General features: G+C 42.6%; 1 pseudogene across 1 annotated transcript; it reads left to right on the top strand.

Moving 5' to 3' along the window:
• Positions 1 to 255: 255 nt before the first annotated feature.
• On the top strand, positions 256 to 844 carry LOC309976529 (ADP-ribosylation factor 1-like; annotated as a pseudogene). Its single transcript has one exon. The product of its transcript is annotated as an ADP-ribosylation factor 1-like (transcript).
• The last annotated feature ends 16,850 nt before the right edge of the window (positions 845 to 17,694 follow it).

The following is a 17,694-nucleotide window of genomic DNA, read 5'->3' as shown; positions in this document are numbered from 1 at the left end:
TCGTTATTTTCTAAAGTTGCATTGAAATGCATCGGTTTTGAAGGAAGACATACAAATAGCCAAATGGTATATGAAAAGGTGCTCAACATCACCAGTAATCAGGGAAATGCAAATCAAAACCACAATGAGATATCACCTCACACCTGTCAGGATGGCTATAGTTAAAAAAAACAGGGGGGCCGCTGTCAGAGCCGCCATCTTGTGGGAGCGAAACCAGTGCCTGCGTCGGGGTAGCAGCTGCGCCGGCCGGGCCGCCGAGGGTTTCTCTGGCCCATGTTGCTCCCATGGGTCTACAGCGTGGGGCATATCTTTGCAAACCTCTTCAAGGGCCTTTCTGGCAAAAAAGAAATGTGCGTTCTCATGGTGGGCCTAGATGCTCTGGGAAAGACCACTATCCTGTACAAACTGAAGCTGGGTGAAATCGTGACCACCATTCCCACTCTAGGCTTCAACGTGGAAACCGTGGAATACAAGAACATCAGCTTCACTGTGTGGGACATGGGAGGCCAGGACAAGATCCGGCCTCTGTGGTACCACTTCTTCCAGAACACACAAGGTCTCATCTTCATGGTTGACAGCAAGGACAGAGAGCGTGTGAATGAGGCCCAAGAGGAGCTTATGAGGATGCTGGCAGAAGACGCGCTCAGGGATGCCGTTCTGCTCAGAGTTTGCTAACAAACAGGACCTCCCCAATGCCATGAATGCAGCTGAGATCACAGACAAGCTGGGTCTGCACTCTCTGTGCCACAGGAACTGGTACATTCAGGCCACCTGTGCCACCAGTGGGGACAGGCTCTATGAGGGACTGGACTGGCTGTCCAATCAGCTCCAGAACCAGAAGTGAGCTGTACTCCTCTCTCCTCCCCTCTCACTCCCTCCTTCTACCCTCGCTTTACTCTCATGTGGCAAACGTGCCCCTGGGGTGTGAGTGCCAGAAGCTGTCTCCATGGTCGGTCACAGTGTGCTTCACCGCGCTGTAAACGTGCAGACGCGGCCTGCACCTGGGTTTTTATTTAATGTAAATAGCTTTTGTTTCCAATGAGGCAGTTTCTGGTACTCCTATGCAATATTACTCAGCTTTTTTTTTTTTATTATAAAAAGAAAACCAACCCATTGTTTAGTACTGAGAGGGGATTTTAGGCACACGGGTCATCCAGGAGTCGCTGTGTCAGACAAGCCCGATGCTTCTCCTCTGGGCTTTAGATCTGTGTTGAGATCCATTTTGGTGGTTGGTTTTTAACCCAAACTCAGTGCATTTAAGAAAAGTTACAAGTAGGGCTTCCCTGGTGGCGCAGTGGTTGAGAGTCCGCCTGCCGATGCAGAGGACACGGGTTCGTGCCCCGGTCCGGGAGGATCCCACATGCCACGGAGCGGCTGGGCCCGTGAGCCATGGCCGCTGGGCCTGTGCGTCCGGAACCTGTGCTCCGCAACGGGAGAGGCCGCAGCAGTGGGAGGCCCACGTAGCACAAAAAAAAAAAAAAAAAAAAAAAGTTACAAGTACAAGATAAGGAGAACACTTGAACACACAGAAGGGAGAAATGTGCCTAGTGTAGGTTCTGCAGTAATGGCCTGAGTCCAGTCCGCTAGTGGTCTGTTTCCCATTGGGAACATGAAACGGGGCAGAACCAGCCATGATCCATTCTGCTTGGTCACAATAGGGTCCACGTGATTTGCTCTGTCTTGGGTCATCCCACACCCCATAGCGTTTGTGCTTGCATCTGTGCTTACATGGCCGTCCAGGAGATGGGCTGGAGGCTGCAGCAGCCGCTCTCAGACCCCTTGGAGGATCCCCAGCCTTTTCTTGGGTCGGCATGGGCACTTAGGTTGGAACGCTCTGGTTTGAGCGGGAGCCCTGCAGTCCCCTTGCTTGCCTGCTCTGGTCTCTCTGGGGTCTCACCGGCAGAAGCGCGGGTGGTCATCCTTGAGCCCCAGCCCTTCGGAGCCCCTGTCTACATGTGCTTTCACTCCCCAGCCTGCAACGGTCAGATTTGCCACCGAAAAATGATAACCTCTACTTTTATCTTTTGTATTTTGATAAACACTGAAGAAGCTGGAGCTGTTAAACTTTATCTTGGGGAAAACCTCAGAACTGGTTTATTTGGTGTTGTGGAACCTCTTACTGCTTTCAAAACACAGTTAGTAATCAAGTGTTTTGTATACTTGTTTTCAGTTTTCATTTCGACAAACAAGCACTGTAATTACAAGCTATTAGAATAAAATCTCTTAACTAAAAAAAAAGACAGGGGACTTCCCTGGTGGTCCAGTGGCTAAGACTGTGCTCCCAACACAGGGGCCCAGGGTTCAATCCCTGGTCAGGGAATTAGGTCCCACATGTCACAACTAAGAGTTCACATGCCGCAACTAAAAAAGATCCCACATGCTGCAACTAAAGATTCTGCATGCCGCAACGAAAGATGCCACATGCCAGAAGGAAGATCCTGCACGTGGCAATGAAAATCCCGTGTGCCCGACTAAGACCCGATGCTACCAAGTAAATAAATAAATATTTTAAGAAATATTAAAAAAATATTAAAAAAAAGAAAAACAAACAAACCAAAAAACAAAAGATACGTGTTGGGAGAATGAGAAGAGGGAAACTTTGTGCACTACTGCTGGGAATGTAAGCTGGTGCAGCCACTGTGGAAAACAGTATGCAGTTTCTCAAAATAAATTAGAACTACCCTATGATCCAGCAATATCACTCTGGGTATATGTTAAAAGGAAATTAAATCAGTATTTCGAATAGAGATCTTCACTCTTACGTTCATTGTAGCATTATTCACGATAGCCAAGACACGGAAGCAACCTAAATGCAATCAAAAGATGTATAGCTAAAGAAAATATGGCAAACACATGAAATGAAATGTTATTCAAGCTTAAAAAAGAAGGAGATCCTGCCATTTGTGACAATATGGATGAACCTGGAGGGCATTATGCTAAGTGAAATAAGCCAGAGAGCAGGAGAAATACTGCATGATACCACTTACAAGAGGAAAGTAAATCATAGAAGCAGTGAGTAGGAACTGTGGTTGCTAGGGACTGGGGTTAGGGAAAATGCGGAGGTATTAGTCAAAGGGTACAAAGTTTCAGTTATACAAGATGAATGAGTCCTAGAAATCTACTGTATAACATAGTGCCTATAGTTAACAACACTGTATTATATACTTAAAAATTTGGTAAGAGGATAGAGCTTATGTTAAATGTTCTTATCCCCCAAAAAATGATAAGTAAGGAGGGTGTGAGGAAACTTTTGGAGGTGATGGATAGGTTTATGGCATAGATTGTGGTGATGGTTTCATGGGTGTATACTTATCTCCAAACTCATCAAGTCATGTGCATTAAATACGTACAGCTTTTTGTATGTCAATCATACCTCAATAAAGTGGTTTAAAAATGTGTTTCTCTTGCAGTCTGCTTTGCAGCATCACCAGATCTACCACCTGTGGAAGTATTTCAAGTGCTCTGGCTTCTGAGAAGTTAAACTCCGATATGTATACTAATTCAGGGACTGAAAACAGTAATAACTACATGTTGATCCACATGCATAAATACATGGTTATATAGAGAGGACATTGTTAGACGCGGTCAGTTACTTGGTTAGTTCCTCACCTCCAGGAGGTTTCAGTCTGTAAGAGACTAATGCGAGCTATAACCTGGGTGAGTCACAAGTGGAGTTGGGGGCTGTTAAGTTTTGCTGCAAATGAATCCTAGGGTATATCTTCATTCTTTTGCAAACGCGTCAAAACCAAAATTGTACAGGACAAAATTTAACAGGCAAGGAAGACTTTATTCAAGGCTGTTGCAAAGAGGAGAAGGGCCAGAACTAAAGTCTGAACTTAACTCTGCTGAAACAAAGGGTGGGTGAGTTTTGAATAGCTGCGGAATGGGGGGATCATAGGCTGTCTGTATTTGCTAATGGGTCTTTCCCAAAGGAAAAGTAAACTTTCTCTTATCTTCATGACAGAAGGTAGTTTTACAACTTGGAGCAAAGTGCTCATGGAAGTTGGGCTCCTACCCTACCACAGAAACTGGGACATTGGGGGGCTTGATGTTATTGTTTCAAAATGATGGCTCCCAGCTCCTGGAGGAAGATATTCCTTGAAGGTACAAGGAGTTAGAGGCTTTTAAAAGGATTTACATATCAAATAGGCAAAGAAAGAATTTATAAGTTTTCTAAAGAAAATCCTCTGAGGAAAGGGAGGTCAGGGTCTATAGTCTGGAAGAAGCCTGACTAAAGTTTCTTCAAGCTGGACCTCTTGGTCATCTGCATGCTTGAATGTTTTATGTAAACCACACTGTGGCCACATTTTATGTTAATTCAATGATAAGATGATAACAAAACAGCACTTGATAGAACTTTATGGTTTGCAAAGCCTTTTCTCATAGGCCATTTCTTTTTATTTTCACAGCCACCCCATGAATAGTATATAATTGTTATATCCAATCTCTATATGAGAAACTTGGTTCTCAGCAATATTAAATGAATTAACAGAATCATGTAGCTGGCGAAGGATAGAAGAGGTGTTTTAAAGCATCTGACTCCTGTGCCCTTTCCAACCCATACTTCTTATTTAAGGGAAATCTGTGATAAAATCTGTGCTCTTCTGAAAAACAGAGGAAGCAGTTGGTCTAACATTATATATTTTTTTTAAATTCAAGATTTCTGGGACTTCCCTGGTGGTGCAGTGGTTAAGAATCTGCCTGCCAATGCAGGGGACACAGGTTCGATCCCTGGTCCAGGAAGATCCCACATGCCGTGGAGCAACTAAGCCTGTGCACCACAACTACTGAAGCCCGCGTGCCTAGAGCCCGTGCTCCGCAACAAGAGAAGCCACCGCAATGAGAAGCCCGCGTACCGCAACAGAGAGTAGCCCCCGGAAGAGTAGCCCCTGCTCGTCACAACTAGAGAAAGCCAGAAAGCCTGCGTGCTGCAATGAAGACCCAACGAGCCAAAAATTAAGTAAAATTAAAAAAAATTCAAGATTCCTGTGTTTTATTTCTTTAAATTGTATTAATATAATAGAGAAGTAAAATAGAGAAACTTGTAAGATAAGTAGAGTCATGTCAATTCTCTCTTAAAAATTAGTTTAATCTGTAAGAGTATTATTTAGAAAAGGTAACTAATGAAAACCAATTTTTACTTGCCATAAATATCTATAGCTCAATAATTTCTTCTGATGCTCACTAAACATGTTTCCTAGAGTTTTTGAAGTTTCTGTCCTAAAAATATTTTATGGGATCGGCCCTAAAATTTTAGCACAAACGAAGGAAGACGGAGACTTTTAGTTCAGGTGTGAGTTTTAATTTCATGAGCTATTTAACATCTTCCAAATGGAATTTCTCAGTGGCCAGAATCAAATACAAAGGTTTTCTTTGTCATGGTTTCAACTTAATTTGAATATGATTTGGATGACGGAGAGAAGGCCTTCTCTAAACAGTACTCTCTAGACCCTCTTGATGTATTTGCATTTGTTTTCTAAGTGTCTCCATGTTCACCGGCAGTGCCAAGTCACTCCCTATACGATGCACTCATGGCCTCCACAGCCCTCCTCCCCTTTCTGTGTTGAGCATGTTCTCACTTGAGATTTTCTACTGGTCCTTTATACCTACTCTTCTTCATTCTTCTCTTTTGAAATTTATTGCAGTTTTAATTTCCTTCCATGGTAATGGGTTATCTTTTATGACTGTGCAGATAAGTGCTTTCATGTGGAGAAACTCTTCAACATTCCTGTTGGTCTCCAGATAATAGCTTAGAAGCGCTATTCATGGAGGTTCTTAACTATGTCAATAGTGCAGGATGCCTTGTCATCTTTTTTACAGGGTCTGATGGTGTTTTCAGTTCCTACAATACAGGTTTGGAATGTTATTGAGGCAAACAGTTCTGCAAGCTTTACAATTAGGTACAGAAGAGGATGGCATCTATCTTACAAAGGTTGGTTGAAAAGAGAGGATGGGGCAGGTTCATTATGTACAGTATTCTGGTTTCATTATGAGGATAAACATTTGGAGCTGAAAGGTATCATCTAGTGGCTCCACTGCAGTGGTGCTCAACTGGGGGCGATTCCTCTCTCCCTCTGGGACACTTGGCAATGTCTTGAGTCACAACTGAAGGGGTCATATTACTGGCATCTAATAGGTAGAAGCCAGGGACACTGGAAAACATCCCTCCATGCACAAGAAACCCACCCCCCAACAGAGAGTTATCCAGTCCAAAGTATCAAGTTCCAAGGTTTAGAAACCTTGCATATCAGCTCTATTTTAATACTACTATTTTATTATGCGATTATAAGTAGTACTCTTCATAGTACTTTACAGTATCGAATATTTTTCTTGTTTATTTATTTTTCCTGGTGTGTTCCTCCATCTTGCCTGTGTTGGCCACCCCCATTTCTTCATCCCGCTGACCAGTACTCAGGAAGATTTTCCTTATCAGATAATGTACTTATCTCTGTTTCATTAAGGTTTGGTTCTGAGGTTTTGTCTTGTTCTTTGGATTGGAACATATTCTTTTGTTTCTTCCTTTTGCTTGACTCTCTGTTGGTTTCTATGCATTAGATAAAGCAGCCAGACTTAAAGGAGTGGCCTCCTGCAGGGGATGAGCCTGATCGTTCAATCCTGCCTCACTCTTGTCTCTCAAACCTTAGTGATTGTCCAAACAGCCTATTTTATTTTTAATGGCTCCTAGTAGATGAGGGTTTGCCAAGACCAGTCTGTGTTACAAAGTGGGGGAATCTCAGTCAGTATCTAGATTCAGGCTGATTGGAAGCCAGACCCTCAGGCAGTAGATTTTAAAATATGCAAATATAAACAGTGCTGTGGGGCTGAAAGCATAGGCCCCATGGCCACCAGAGCCAGGTGATGTAGAGGTTTCCCCCGGAGGCAGCCTCAAAAATCAGGGCACACTTTGCGATGACCTAGAGGGGTGGGATAGGGCGGGTGGGAGGGAGGCTCCGGAGGGAGGGCATATGGGGATATATGTATACATACAGCTGATTCACTTTGTTGTGCAACAGAAACTAACACAGTATTGTGAAGCAGTTATACTCCAATAAAGATCTTAAAAACAAAACAAAACAAAACCCAAGGCACCAGATGTAAAACTGGGGCACCAATCCAGAGTCTGAAAATATTAAATGAAAAATTTCAGACGTAATTCATAAATTTTAAATTGCATGCCTTTCTGAGTAGCATGATGAAATCTCATGCCCTCCTGCTCTGTCCCACCTGTTATTTACCTAGTAGCCCTCTTGGTTATCAAATCAACTGTTACTGTGTTACTGAACCACATTTGGGTCCGCTAGCCCATGCACAGCAAAGCCAATCTACTGATACTGGGTTATGGTGAAGGAAAGTGCCCTGTTTACTGTAAAGAACCAGACAACGAGTCCAGGACAGCTAATGTTCGAAAACACCTGAACTCCCTGATGAGTTTCAGGGGCGCATTTTTAAAGGCAAGGTGAAGGAGAGGACGCTCAGGGTATGTGATCAGCTCAGGCACAATTCTCTGAAAGGTTGATGGTGAGGTAAGAAGGTGATGTCACAGGGGTTAACGTTGTTAATCCCGAGGCTCCGGTAGGTCTGGGGGCTACATGCTCATCATGGTCATCAAGTAGTTAACCTCTTCCACTTGGTGGTGGTTTTAGCATCTGTAAAACAACTCAGGAAATGTTCATCTGATACTGTTATTAGGTACTTCACGGAGGACCCAAAGCAGGGGACTTGGGGGGAGGGGTCTTTCCCAGGAAGGCCCCGTAGGTCCTGCTTGGTTACCACAGCATCACAGTGCTTGTGTTCAGGAAAACCTTATTTTACTTATCAGTGGCCCCAAAGTGCACGAGTAGAGATGCTGGCAATTCGGATATACCAAAGAGAAGCCATAAAGTTCTTCCTTTAAGTGAAAAGGTGAAAGCTCTTGACTTAATAAAGGAAAAAATAAGTTAAGTGCTAAGGTTGCTAAGAACAAATGTTCTGTCTATGAAGTTGTGAAGGAAAAAGAAATTTGTGCTAGTTTTGCTGTCACACCTCAAACTGCAAAAGATACAGCCACAGTGTGTAAGTGCTTAGTTAAAAGACAGAAAAGGTATTAAATTTGTACAACAAAATATTTAGAGAGAGAGAGAGAGAGAGAGAGACCACATTTATATAACTCTTATTATGGTATATTGTTATAACTGTTGTATTTTATTATTAGTTACTGTTGTTAACCTCTTACTGTAACTATAAGTTAAACTTTATCAGAGGTACATATGTGTAGGAAAAACTTTATACATAGTGTCTCGAACTATCCTTGATTTCAGGCATCCACTGGAGGGGGGAGGTCTTAAAACAGGGGTCCCCAACCCCCGGGCTGTGATACAGGTGCACAGCCTATTACAAACTGGGCCGCACAGCAGGAGGTGAGCAACGGGTGAGTGAGTGGGTGAAGCTTCATCTGCCACTCGCCATGGCTCCCCATTGCTGGCATTACTGCCTGAACGAATCCTCCCCCCGGAATCTGTGGAAAAATTGTTCTCCACAAAACCAGTCCCTGGTGCCAAGAAGGCTGGGGACTGCTGTCTTAAAACATATTCTCCACAAATAAGGGGGATCTACTTATTTCCTTAGATATCCAATATTTTTTCATGCTCTGTAATGGAATTCATTTTAAACTGCACTTGCAAATTTTTTGGTGTTGGTGTATGAAAATACAATTTTTGTCTCTTCATCTATCCAGAGACCTACCTAGCTAAAATAATTTACTAATTCTATTAGTTTGTATGTAGATTCTTTTGACTATTTTTAAATATTCTCGTAAACTGCAAATAATAAAAGTTTTACTTCAAAAAAAAAAAAAAAAGAAAGAAACCCCAAACAAACGGAGCATCAGATGTAAAGCTGGGGCGCCTGACCTAAAACCAGGCACCTGATGTAATCCGTGACACCTGACGTGTTACTTCTGTTAAACCTGTGACCTGTCGTAAAACTGGGGCACTTGTTGTAAACCCCAGGGGCACGTGACGTAAAAACCGGTGCGTCACGTAAGCCCGGTGCCTCGCGTAAAGCCGGCGCCTGACGTAAAACCGGGCGTCTGACGTAAAACTGGCGCCTGACGTAAGCCCGGGCGCCTGATGTAAAACCACGACACCTAACGTATTACTGAGTGCCTGACGTAAACCTGGGACCTGACATAAAACTGGGGCACTTGATGTAAACCCCGGGCACTCGACGTTAAACTGGGAGCCTGACATAAAACCGGGCGCCTCTCATAAGCCCTACGCCTGACGTAAGCTCTGCGCCTGACGTAAAACCGGGCGCCTGACGTAAAACCGGTGCCTGACGTAAAGCTGGCATCTGAGGTAAAACAGGGTGCCTGGTATAAAACCCGGCACCTGTCGTAAAACTGGGGCACTTGACGTAAATCCACGGCACCTGACGAGAAGCAGGGGCAACAGTTGTAAAGCGGGGGGACCAGATGTAAAACCCAGCACCTTGTGTCAAACCGGGCACCCGATGTAAACCTGGGCACCAGACTCCCCTGGCGCCTGACACAATGCTGGGGCACCAGAGGTAAAACCGGGCGTCTGACATAAAACTGGGGCCCTTGATGTAAAACCGGGTACCTGACACGTGTGAAAACTCCCTCCTGAGAGATCCTGGCCCTGGAAGGAGGGCACAGAGATGCCGCCTGCCAGCCTCCTTCGCAGAGAACACCAGCAGTCTCCCAAATGGGTTAAATCAGAGGCCTGCCCCTCAGGCCGGTGCTTCAGGACCAGCAAGCAGAGCCTCTCCCCCAGCCGTCGGGGCATCCCTGGAGGCGGCTTCCGCGCTGGACCCAGGGCTGGTGAGTCTGAGCGCGGGCCTTCCAGGCTGGCTCTCGGATGGCTGTAGGGCAGGTATCGTGAAGTGACTGGTTTTCAAAGCTAGATGTTTTGGGGGCTCATGTCTCAGGTGCAGGTCTTGAAGGCTGGGGGTGTCCCATGTGGGGTTCAGAGCCTTCACTCCTCAGGGAGGAGCTCAGGGTTTGAGCTCCCTCCGGTGACTGTGGGTTGCCGCCCAGGGGCGGTGCTTATGGCCATCCGCGTCTGGCCTCTCCCACCTGCTCCTTTTCTCCTTCGCCTGCGGCGTAGGCGCTGCTCAGCCAGTTTTCAGGTTTTTTTTTTCAAGAGGAAATTGTTCCGTATGTAGCTGCAGGTTTGGTGTGTAGGTCACCGTCTTGGACTGGAATCTCCTTAGTAAGATTTTCCTGAACGTTCTGTGTTCCACTGCGGTTATTTCTTTTAGTAGGAAACTGAAACCAAAAGTGGGCCAAAAGATTGTAGTACAAGATAGGGGCATTGGTATCAAGATATTGGCATCTTGATTTACAAGCCAGCGTCCCATCCTGCTGGTGTTTTGATCGCTTTAAGGAGGACAGTTTCGTCCACTGGTTTGTGTTTAAACACAGAAATGAAGAGAAACAGGCATCTTCTCTTCTGTATCCCTAATGTTTCAAGAGAACCTCATATTTCTTAGATTTTCCTGATAGCATTAAATTAGATGCCTGATACAAGAGAACTATGCCTGATTTCTCGAGTTTATTTCTCTGGAACACGTCATGTCCTCTTAGTGGTGATAGGAAAAAATAACTTCAGGGAAAGATTTCGTAGCAACCATAGAGTATGTAAATATTTATTCTCAGGGAGTCTAGATAAATTGCTGTAAGAAATTTATAGACATGGTTTATATATATCTCACAATTTCGTTTGTCTTTTTCACTTTAATTAGACCTCATCTCTGCTAATAAGGCTTTGCTTGACTTAGACTTTTGGTGACCCCCTACTTCATGGTGAATTCCTGGAATTTCGCTAATGTCCACTTAGGAAGTGCTCATTTTTCCACTTAGGAAGTGCTCTCTGTATATGGGGAGCCGTGGGGGGGGGGGCAAGGTATAGAATGGATAGATATTCTCTTTGCATTGACTTCATGGTAGGTCAGTGCCGCTAATCCCTGTGTTGTTCAAGGGTCAACTGTATATAGTCTGTAGATTCTCACGTTATTAAAGAAAATAAGTTTGAAAAAATACTAAAGCGTATATATAGCTTTCATTTGCGAGTTTATCGGGCAGTTACTATATTTTTTTTAATGTAATCTGTATTTTAAATATGACAGATTTTGGGTTCATGAGAACTCCATAATATTACATTTAGCAAAGGTGTCCACTTGCCTTTGGTGTCCATAAAAGAAATGAACCAAAACATCAGCTAATGGGGCATTTGTGATCTACATAAGGTGTTGAGTGCTTGTGAGAAGGAGTAATGTTGAGGAAGAAATAGAGGAAAAAGGAACGAGTGGTCTTTACTCTCGCCCTACTCTTTGCAAAGCATTGCATTTTCACCTTGGTTCAACTTCCCTGCACTTGTGTACATGTTTGTTTTTCCTACTGAATTATAATATCCTTGAAAGAAGACTTAATTCATCTTTTTCCTCAAAGCACCTAGCAGTTCTCCTTGAACAATTTCAATAGCTCAGGAGCAGGAGGTAACTTAATGATTTGCTATACTTCATCTAAATGATGAGCATGCTTTGTAAACCACCGCTGTTAGTGACAACATTATGTTATCATGGTAATCATCTAGATAATTAGGTTATCCTGATACTCTCAGTGGGTTGAATGGTGGCCTGCAAAAAGCTGTCCGAGAACTAATTCCCAGAAATTGTGAATGTAGTCCTATTTGGAAAAAGAGTCTTTGCAGATGTAATTAAGCTAAGGATCATGAGATGAAGAGGTCATTCTGGATTATCCAAGTGGTCTCTAAATGCAGTGATAAATTTCTTGTAAGAAACACCTGTGAGAGAGATTCGACAGAGAAACGGAGGAGGGGAGGAGGCAATGTGACCACGAAGACAGGGACTAGAGTGATACAGCCACAAGCCGTGGAAGAACATTGTTGGCAGTCATCAGAAGCTAGGAGAGACATGGAATGGATTCTCAACCTAGAGCCTCTGGAGGGAGTCCACCTTGATTTCAGACTTTTGGGCTGTAGAACTGTGAGAGAAGATACTTCCGTTAAGCTACCAGGTTTGTAGTAATTTGTTGCTACTGCCCTAGGAAACTAATACAACTTAGCTCTGGACAATCCCCCAGAGACCACCCTCCCTGTATCTGGAGAACCTGGGCTGTTAAATGGAGCCACTGACTTCCTGATGTTCTTTTATTAAATGCTTCACAGCCTCAGGCTGGAGGGCTCCTCCCCAGCATAGATTCTGGGGATAGAGGGAACGTATCTTCACTTAAAACAAGAAACCAGTAGCTGCTACACTACCCAGGGAAAGTTGAGGGTAAGGGAGGGGAAGTACTGCTCTCACAACCTCCTGCTTTTTGAACAGTCTTCTAGAACCCTACTTTCATTGCCTTTTGAAATTTAATCCCTGTAGAGAGATAAGGTGCTCTTAGACAACAGAGACTTTCAAGATAACATCTGAACACATTTATGACAGTGCCACAGACAAGAAAATCATAGGGAAGGAAGTATTTGTATGTAGACAGATGCTTCTTGAAGGAAGTAAGTTTAGAGCCGGACTGTGAAAAAAAATAGAGGGTTTGAGTAAGTGGCTAGTGGAAAGGAAGGTATTTTAGGTGGCAACACAGAAGCAAGAATAAGCAGAAGAGATGAAAACTAGTGTTGCTTGAAGGAAAGATCATCAGAACCACATTGAATGCTAACTAGGGTGTTCAGTTACCATTGGAAGAATTTGGGTTTTTTAATCTAGAGGTCCATTGTGGTTTGGTGAGCAAGGTAGGCCTCGCTTGAGAGGCTGCAAGCCTTTCAGGAGTTATCACTGGTGGGGTGGATGACGCTGTAGGCCCCCTACAAGCTTCCTCCCTCAGCAAATCTTTCTGACTTCTCCAGTCAAGCATAAGTGCCCTTTTCTCTGCTCCATGCATAACTTGAACACTGCTGTGGAGTATCCCTCCTACCCCCATGTGGTTTGGATTCCTTCTAACTCTAAAAGGCCCCAAGGGAAATGTATTCCCATTATCTAGCACTGGACCTGGCTTCCAGTAGGTACTCCAATACCATTTCTTCTAAACTCAGTGAATTTCAGGGGGGACGCCTATAGAGGATTCAAGACCCGAATTCCAGCTCTTATAGCTGTTGTCTTCTCACAGCCAGGAGCTGTACAAAAGGATTTTTAAAAATAATTAATTAATTAATTTTTTGGCTGCGTCGGGTCTTCGTTGCTGCGCGCTGGCTTTTCTCTAGTTGCGGCGAGTGGAGGCTGCTCTTTGTTGTGGTGCTCGGGATTCTCTTGTTGTGGAGCCCGGGCTCTAGGTGCACAGGCTTCAGTAGTTGTGGCTCGTGGGCTCTAGAGCGCAGGCCCAGTAGTTGTGGCGCATGGGCTTAGTTGCTCCATGGCATGTGGGATCTTCCTGGACCAGGGCTCGAACACGTATCCCTCCATTAGCAGGCAGATTTTTAACCACTGCACCACCAGGGAAGTCCCCAAAAGGGTTTTTAAAAAAGTGATTTTCACACTTGGGCAACATGACCATAGTGCCTAATTCAGGAAGACACTCTTTCACGTTTTCAGTCTCTGCACATGGCTCTCCCAAGTAGAAGGCATGTCTTTACTGGGTTAATGTAAAGTTCAGAGAAAATGTGTGGCTAAAGGACAGGGAGTTGCCAGTGTTTGTTGAGGACCTGATAGTGTACTGAACACTACATTTGAGATTGAAAATCCATCAACCAGTACACATTTTGTTTTTTATTTTGTATTTCCTTTCTTTTATATATATATATAGTTTTTTTTTTTTTTTTTTTTTTTTTTGCGGTGCACGGGCCTCTCACTGTTGTGGCCTCTCCTGTTGTGGAGCACAGGCTCCAGACGCACAGACTCAGCGGCCATGGCTCACGGGCCCAGCTGCTCCGCAGCATGTGGGATCTTTCCGGACCGGGGCATGAACCTGCGGCCCCTGCATCGGCAGGCGGATTCTCAACTACTGCGCCACCAGGGAAGCCCTCTTGTTTTATATTTTTTGATCAGTGTCCCAATACACTTTATATTTGTTGACATTTCTATATATGTTATACTTCAATAGAGCATTTCACTTAAAAAAAATGAATATGAACCTGATGCTATGTCTAGCCTATTGTTATTGATCTCAAAATAATTGGACAAAATAGTTTACAATTCCTTATACTTACATTACATTACTTTTAGTAATTGGATGAGAAAAAATATTTGAAAGAAATTGAAGGGGGCAAAAAGCAATATAATTTGATTTAATTACCTTTTAATCAAAGTAATTGATTAAATTACCTTTTAATCCAAGTAATTGATTAAGATTATTCCCAGATCAGCAGAGAGCTCTTTTCATGATAAGATTCCTGCAAAGTGTTAATGACTACCAAAAAAAAAAATTCCAAAGTGTTTAAGACAATATGATTTGACGGGTTTTGGAGAGATGAAAAACATTCTTTTATAAAAGAGAAAAATAATTCAGAGTAATCTTAAGATAGTAGACTTGCATACCTAGTTTGTAATGGCAATTTGATTTAGATTGAGTATAATACTTATCAATGGATTAAGTATTTGCTATGCAAAAGAAAGTACATGAAATGGAAGGGAATGAGGTATCAACTTTGATTTAAATTAGTCCTAAGATATTTGAGGGAAGGATAATTAGCAGTTAGACTTGAAGATATGGAAGCAATATGACAAAGCCAAAATAAGTAAGCACTAAAATAAATGACAGTAGAATGTTTCCTAAAATAATTACCTGCATATATTGCTTTCTGGAGAGACAAAGCAAATAACACAAAATCCCAGATGCCTTCATTCAATATATATTCAAGTCATAAAACCTTAAAATCTGGGTTAAAGGTCATAAACCTTTGTAAAGTGTGACTTAAGAAATGTTATTAAAAACCAAGCAGTTGCTGAAAGAATTATATGGAAATTAAAAAAAAAATCCTTGAGAAATCCCTTTAGACCTCTCAGAAATACACAAGCATACACACACACACACACACACACACACACACACACACATATATGTAAGTGAATTGTGTCTGAAATAACAGAGAAGATATTTAAAGGGCCATAACTATTTGTTAGAATGTAAATGTAACGAGTATTACAAATATCTCAAGTTACCCATGTGTAGGACTACCTAAGCACTCCACATCCCCTGTGTCTGCTTGTGATAAGGCATTCACATGAAGACAGTCAAGGCTTTTGCTTAGCATCTCTATAAAATAAAATTACCAGGTTTTCTTGAGCCTTTTACACATTTAACCTGAATATTCCCAGTGACTAAGATGTGTATGAATGAATTAGTTAAACTGTATAAGTGCAGGACAGTTCTGGCTATCACATTCAGAATCTTCACCTGTAAGATATTTTAGGAGAACACTTTTTTCATATTTTCTTTCTGTTATTTATTTGAAGAAGGAAGAGAAAGAGGAGGAGGAGGAGGAGGAGGAGGAGGAGGAGAAGCGGGGGAGGGAAAGCCAGAGAACAGCAAGAGAGCTATAGTCAGATCTGGTTGAAAAATGTAGATCCCTGGGCTCCACTTCCTGAGTTAATAAAAATCTTTTTGGTGGTTCTAATCATCAGCAGAGTTGGAGATAACTGGGTTAGAGAATACTGAGATTGTCCATAGGTTGATCCTCCTGGGCCCTAGTCTACAAGGGTCATATCAAGTGTTAAGGAGATTGTGTACTGGTGTCCCCCACAGTGCTTTCCATGCCTCACTCCAGAAGAACAAGGAGCATGGGAATCTCAGACCCACCGTCAGGACATTTGGAGGAATATTTTGGAATAGAGATGGCTTCCTCGGGTCCTACAATTATAACAAACTCATGGAGGACAAGAAATGAGTCTTTTCCAGCTCTACCTCTGGTGTTCACCAGGGTGCCTAGTGTGAAATACCTGATAGTAAATGTACTGATTTTGATGCATTATGCAGGCTTTGTGGGTGGCACCCAAGGCTAAGTTCTTGTAGAGAACTTGATTCGTTATGTTACCATTGCCGATAAGAAGCCCATGATGCAGGAATTAGAATTATTTATTTGTTAAAGACTATTTATTTATTTATTTATGGCTGTGTTGGGTCTTTGTTGTTGCGCTCGAGCTTTCTCTAGTTGCGATGAACAGGGGCTACCCTTTGTTGTGGTGCATGGGCTTCTCATTGCAGTGGCTTCTCTTGTTGCAGAGCACGGGCTCTAGGCACGTGAGCTTCAGTAGTTGTGGCATGCGGGCTCAGTAGTTGTGGCTCGTGGACTCTAGAGCGCAGGCTCAGTAGTTGTGGCACACGGGCTTAGTTGCTCTATGGCATGTGGAATCATCCTGGACCAGGGCTCAAACCCGTGTCCCCTGCATTGGCAGGCGGATTCTTAACCACAGTGCCACCAGGGAAGTCCAGGAATTAGATTTAAAATAAATCCATCTACACTGTAAGAGCATTGGTTGAAGGGAGTGACTATTTCTATTATGCCCTCACTGGAACATACAAACTTAATGGTTTCACAAGGAAGAGAGAAGTGGAAATGTCAAATGTAGGAAAACAGGAAAATACAATTACCTTGTCAGCTTTCCTAATACTGATTGTGGGTGGGTAGCAAACAATGGCTAATATCTCAAATCCAGGAGATATTAAACCATATCTTTCAGTAGAATCAAACAGGAGATATCTGTATGGTCAGATATGTAGCTTAAAAGAAAAAATTTTCTGTTCAACTTTAATTAAAATAAAACAAATTTATCTGAGAGAGGGCTCTCACAGAAACAATCACAAAGTAAATTTCTCAAGGAAATGTGGTAATCTTGAAATGTCTTATTTGTTCAAAAAAGAATTGAAATTTATAGTCCACCTCTATGAGAAATTACAGTATGATTCAAATGTTTTAATATGCTTAAATTAAAGGATTCTTATTGCTGTGACCAGTTTTTATTTGGGACTTTATTAAATACTCTGTAATGTAAACAGGGAATAATCTCAGTTTGAGTGTTTTGGTTGCCATAAAGATACAGCAAAAAGATTCATAGAAATTTTTGTATTTCACAAGAGTAATTTTGGGACCCCATACCTTTGTGCAAAAAATGGTAGGTACTAGCCTGTACAGTATTCTTTGTACCTTGTAACATATGGCAAGACATCTGATTTAGAGTCCAAGAGTGTTACATTTTAGACAAGGTAGCCTAGTGTATAAACACATTGTTTCCATAAATTTCACGCTGCCTTGTTATTCTGGCACCTGCTGTTCCAAGAAAGAGGAAAGCTGAAGGAAATAAAACTCAGCACAAAATAGAGCAGCACTTGAATGGCAACTGCTGGGATGTACAAAGAGGAGACACAAAATGGGAAGACAAGATGCATTTTTTTAAAGGTGGGGTAAGATCTTATTTTCAGTAGAATATTATTGTATTTAACTGAGAAACAATTGAAGTGAACAAGGTGAAGTGAAATTTGAGAGGAAACCAAAAGGGCTTTAATTGATTTTAGTTCACAGACTCTTAGAGCTGGTGTGGATTTTATAGAATCCCAATCTTGTCATTTTATAACTAAGGAAAGTAAGGTTCAGAGAGGTTGGTGCCTGAAATTCACATGGTTCACATGATTGCTGTTGGAATTCTTTCTGGAACTGTAATTTATTTTATAAACTAAATGCCCACTTATAAATAAAATGCCCACTTCATTTATTTATATACGTATTTTTTTCTATTCCTGGA

The sequence above is a fragment of the Leucopleurus acutus genome (genome assembly GCF_964270905.1).
Source record: "Leucopleurus acutus genome assembly, chromosome: 20".
In the NCBI taxonomy this organism is placed as follows: Eukaryota; Metazoa; Chordata; class Mammalia; order Artiodactyla; family Delphinidae; genus Leucopleurus; species Leucopleurus acutus.
The sequence above is the reverse complement of the archived record's forward strand: the minus strand, read 5'-3'. Positions and strand labels throughout refer to the sequence as shown.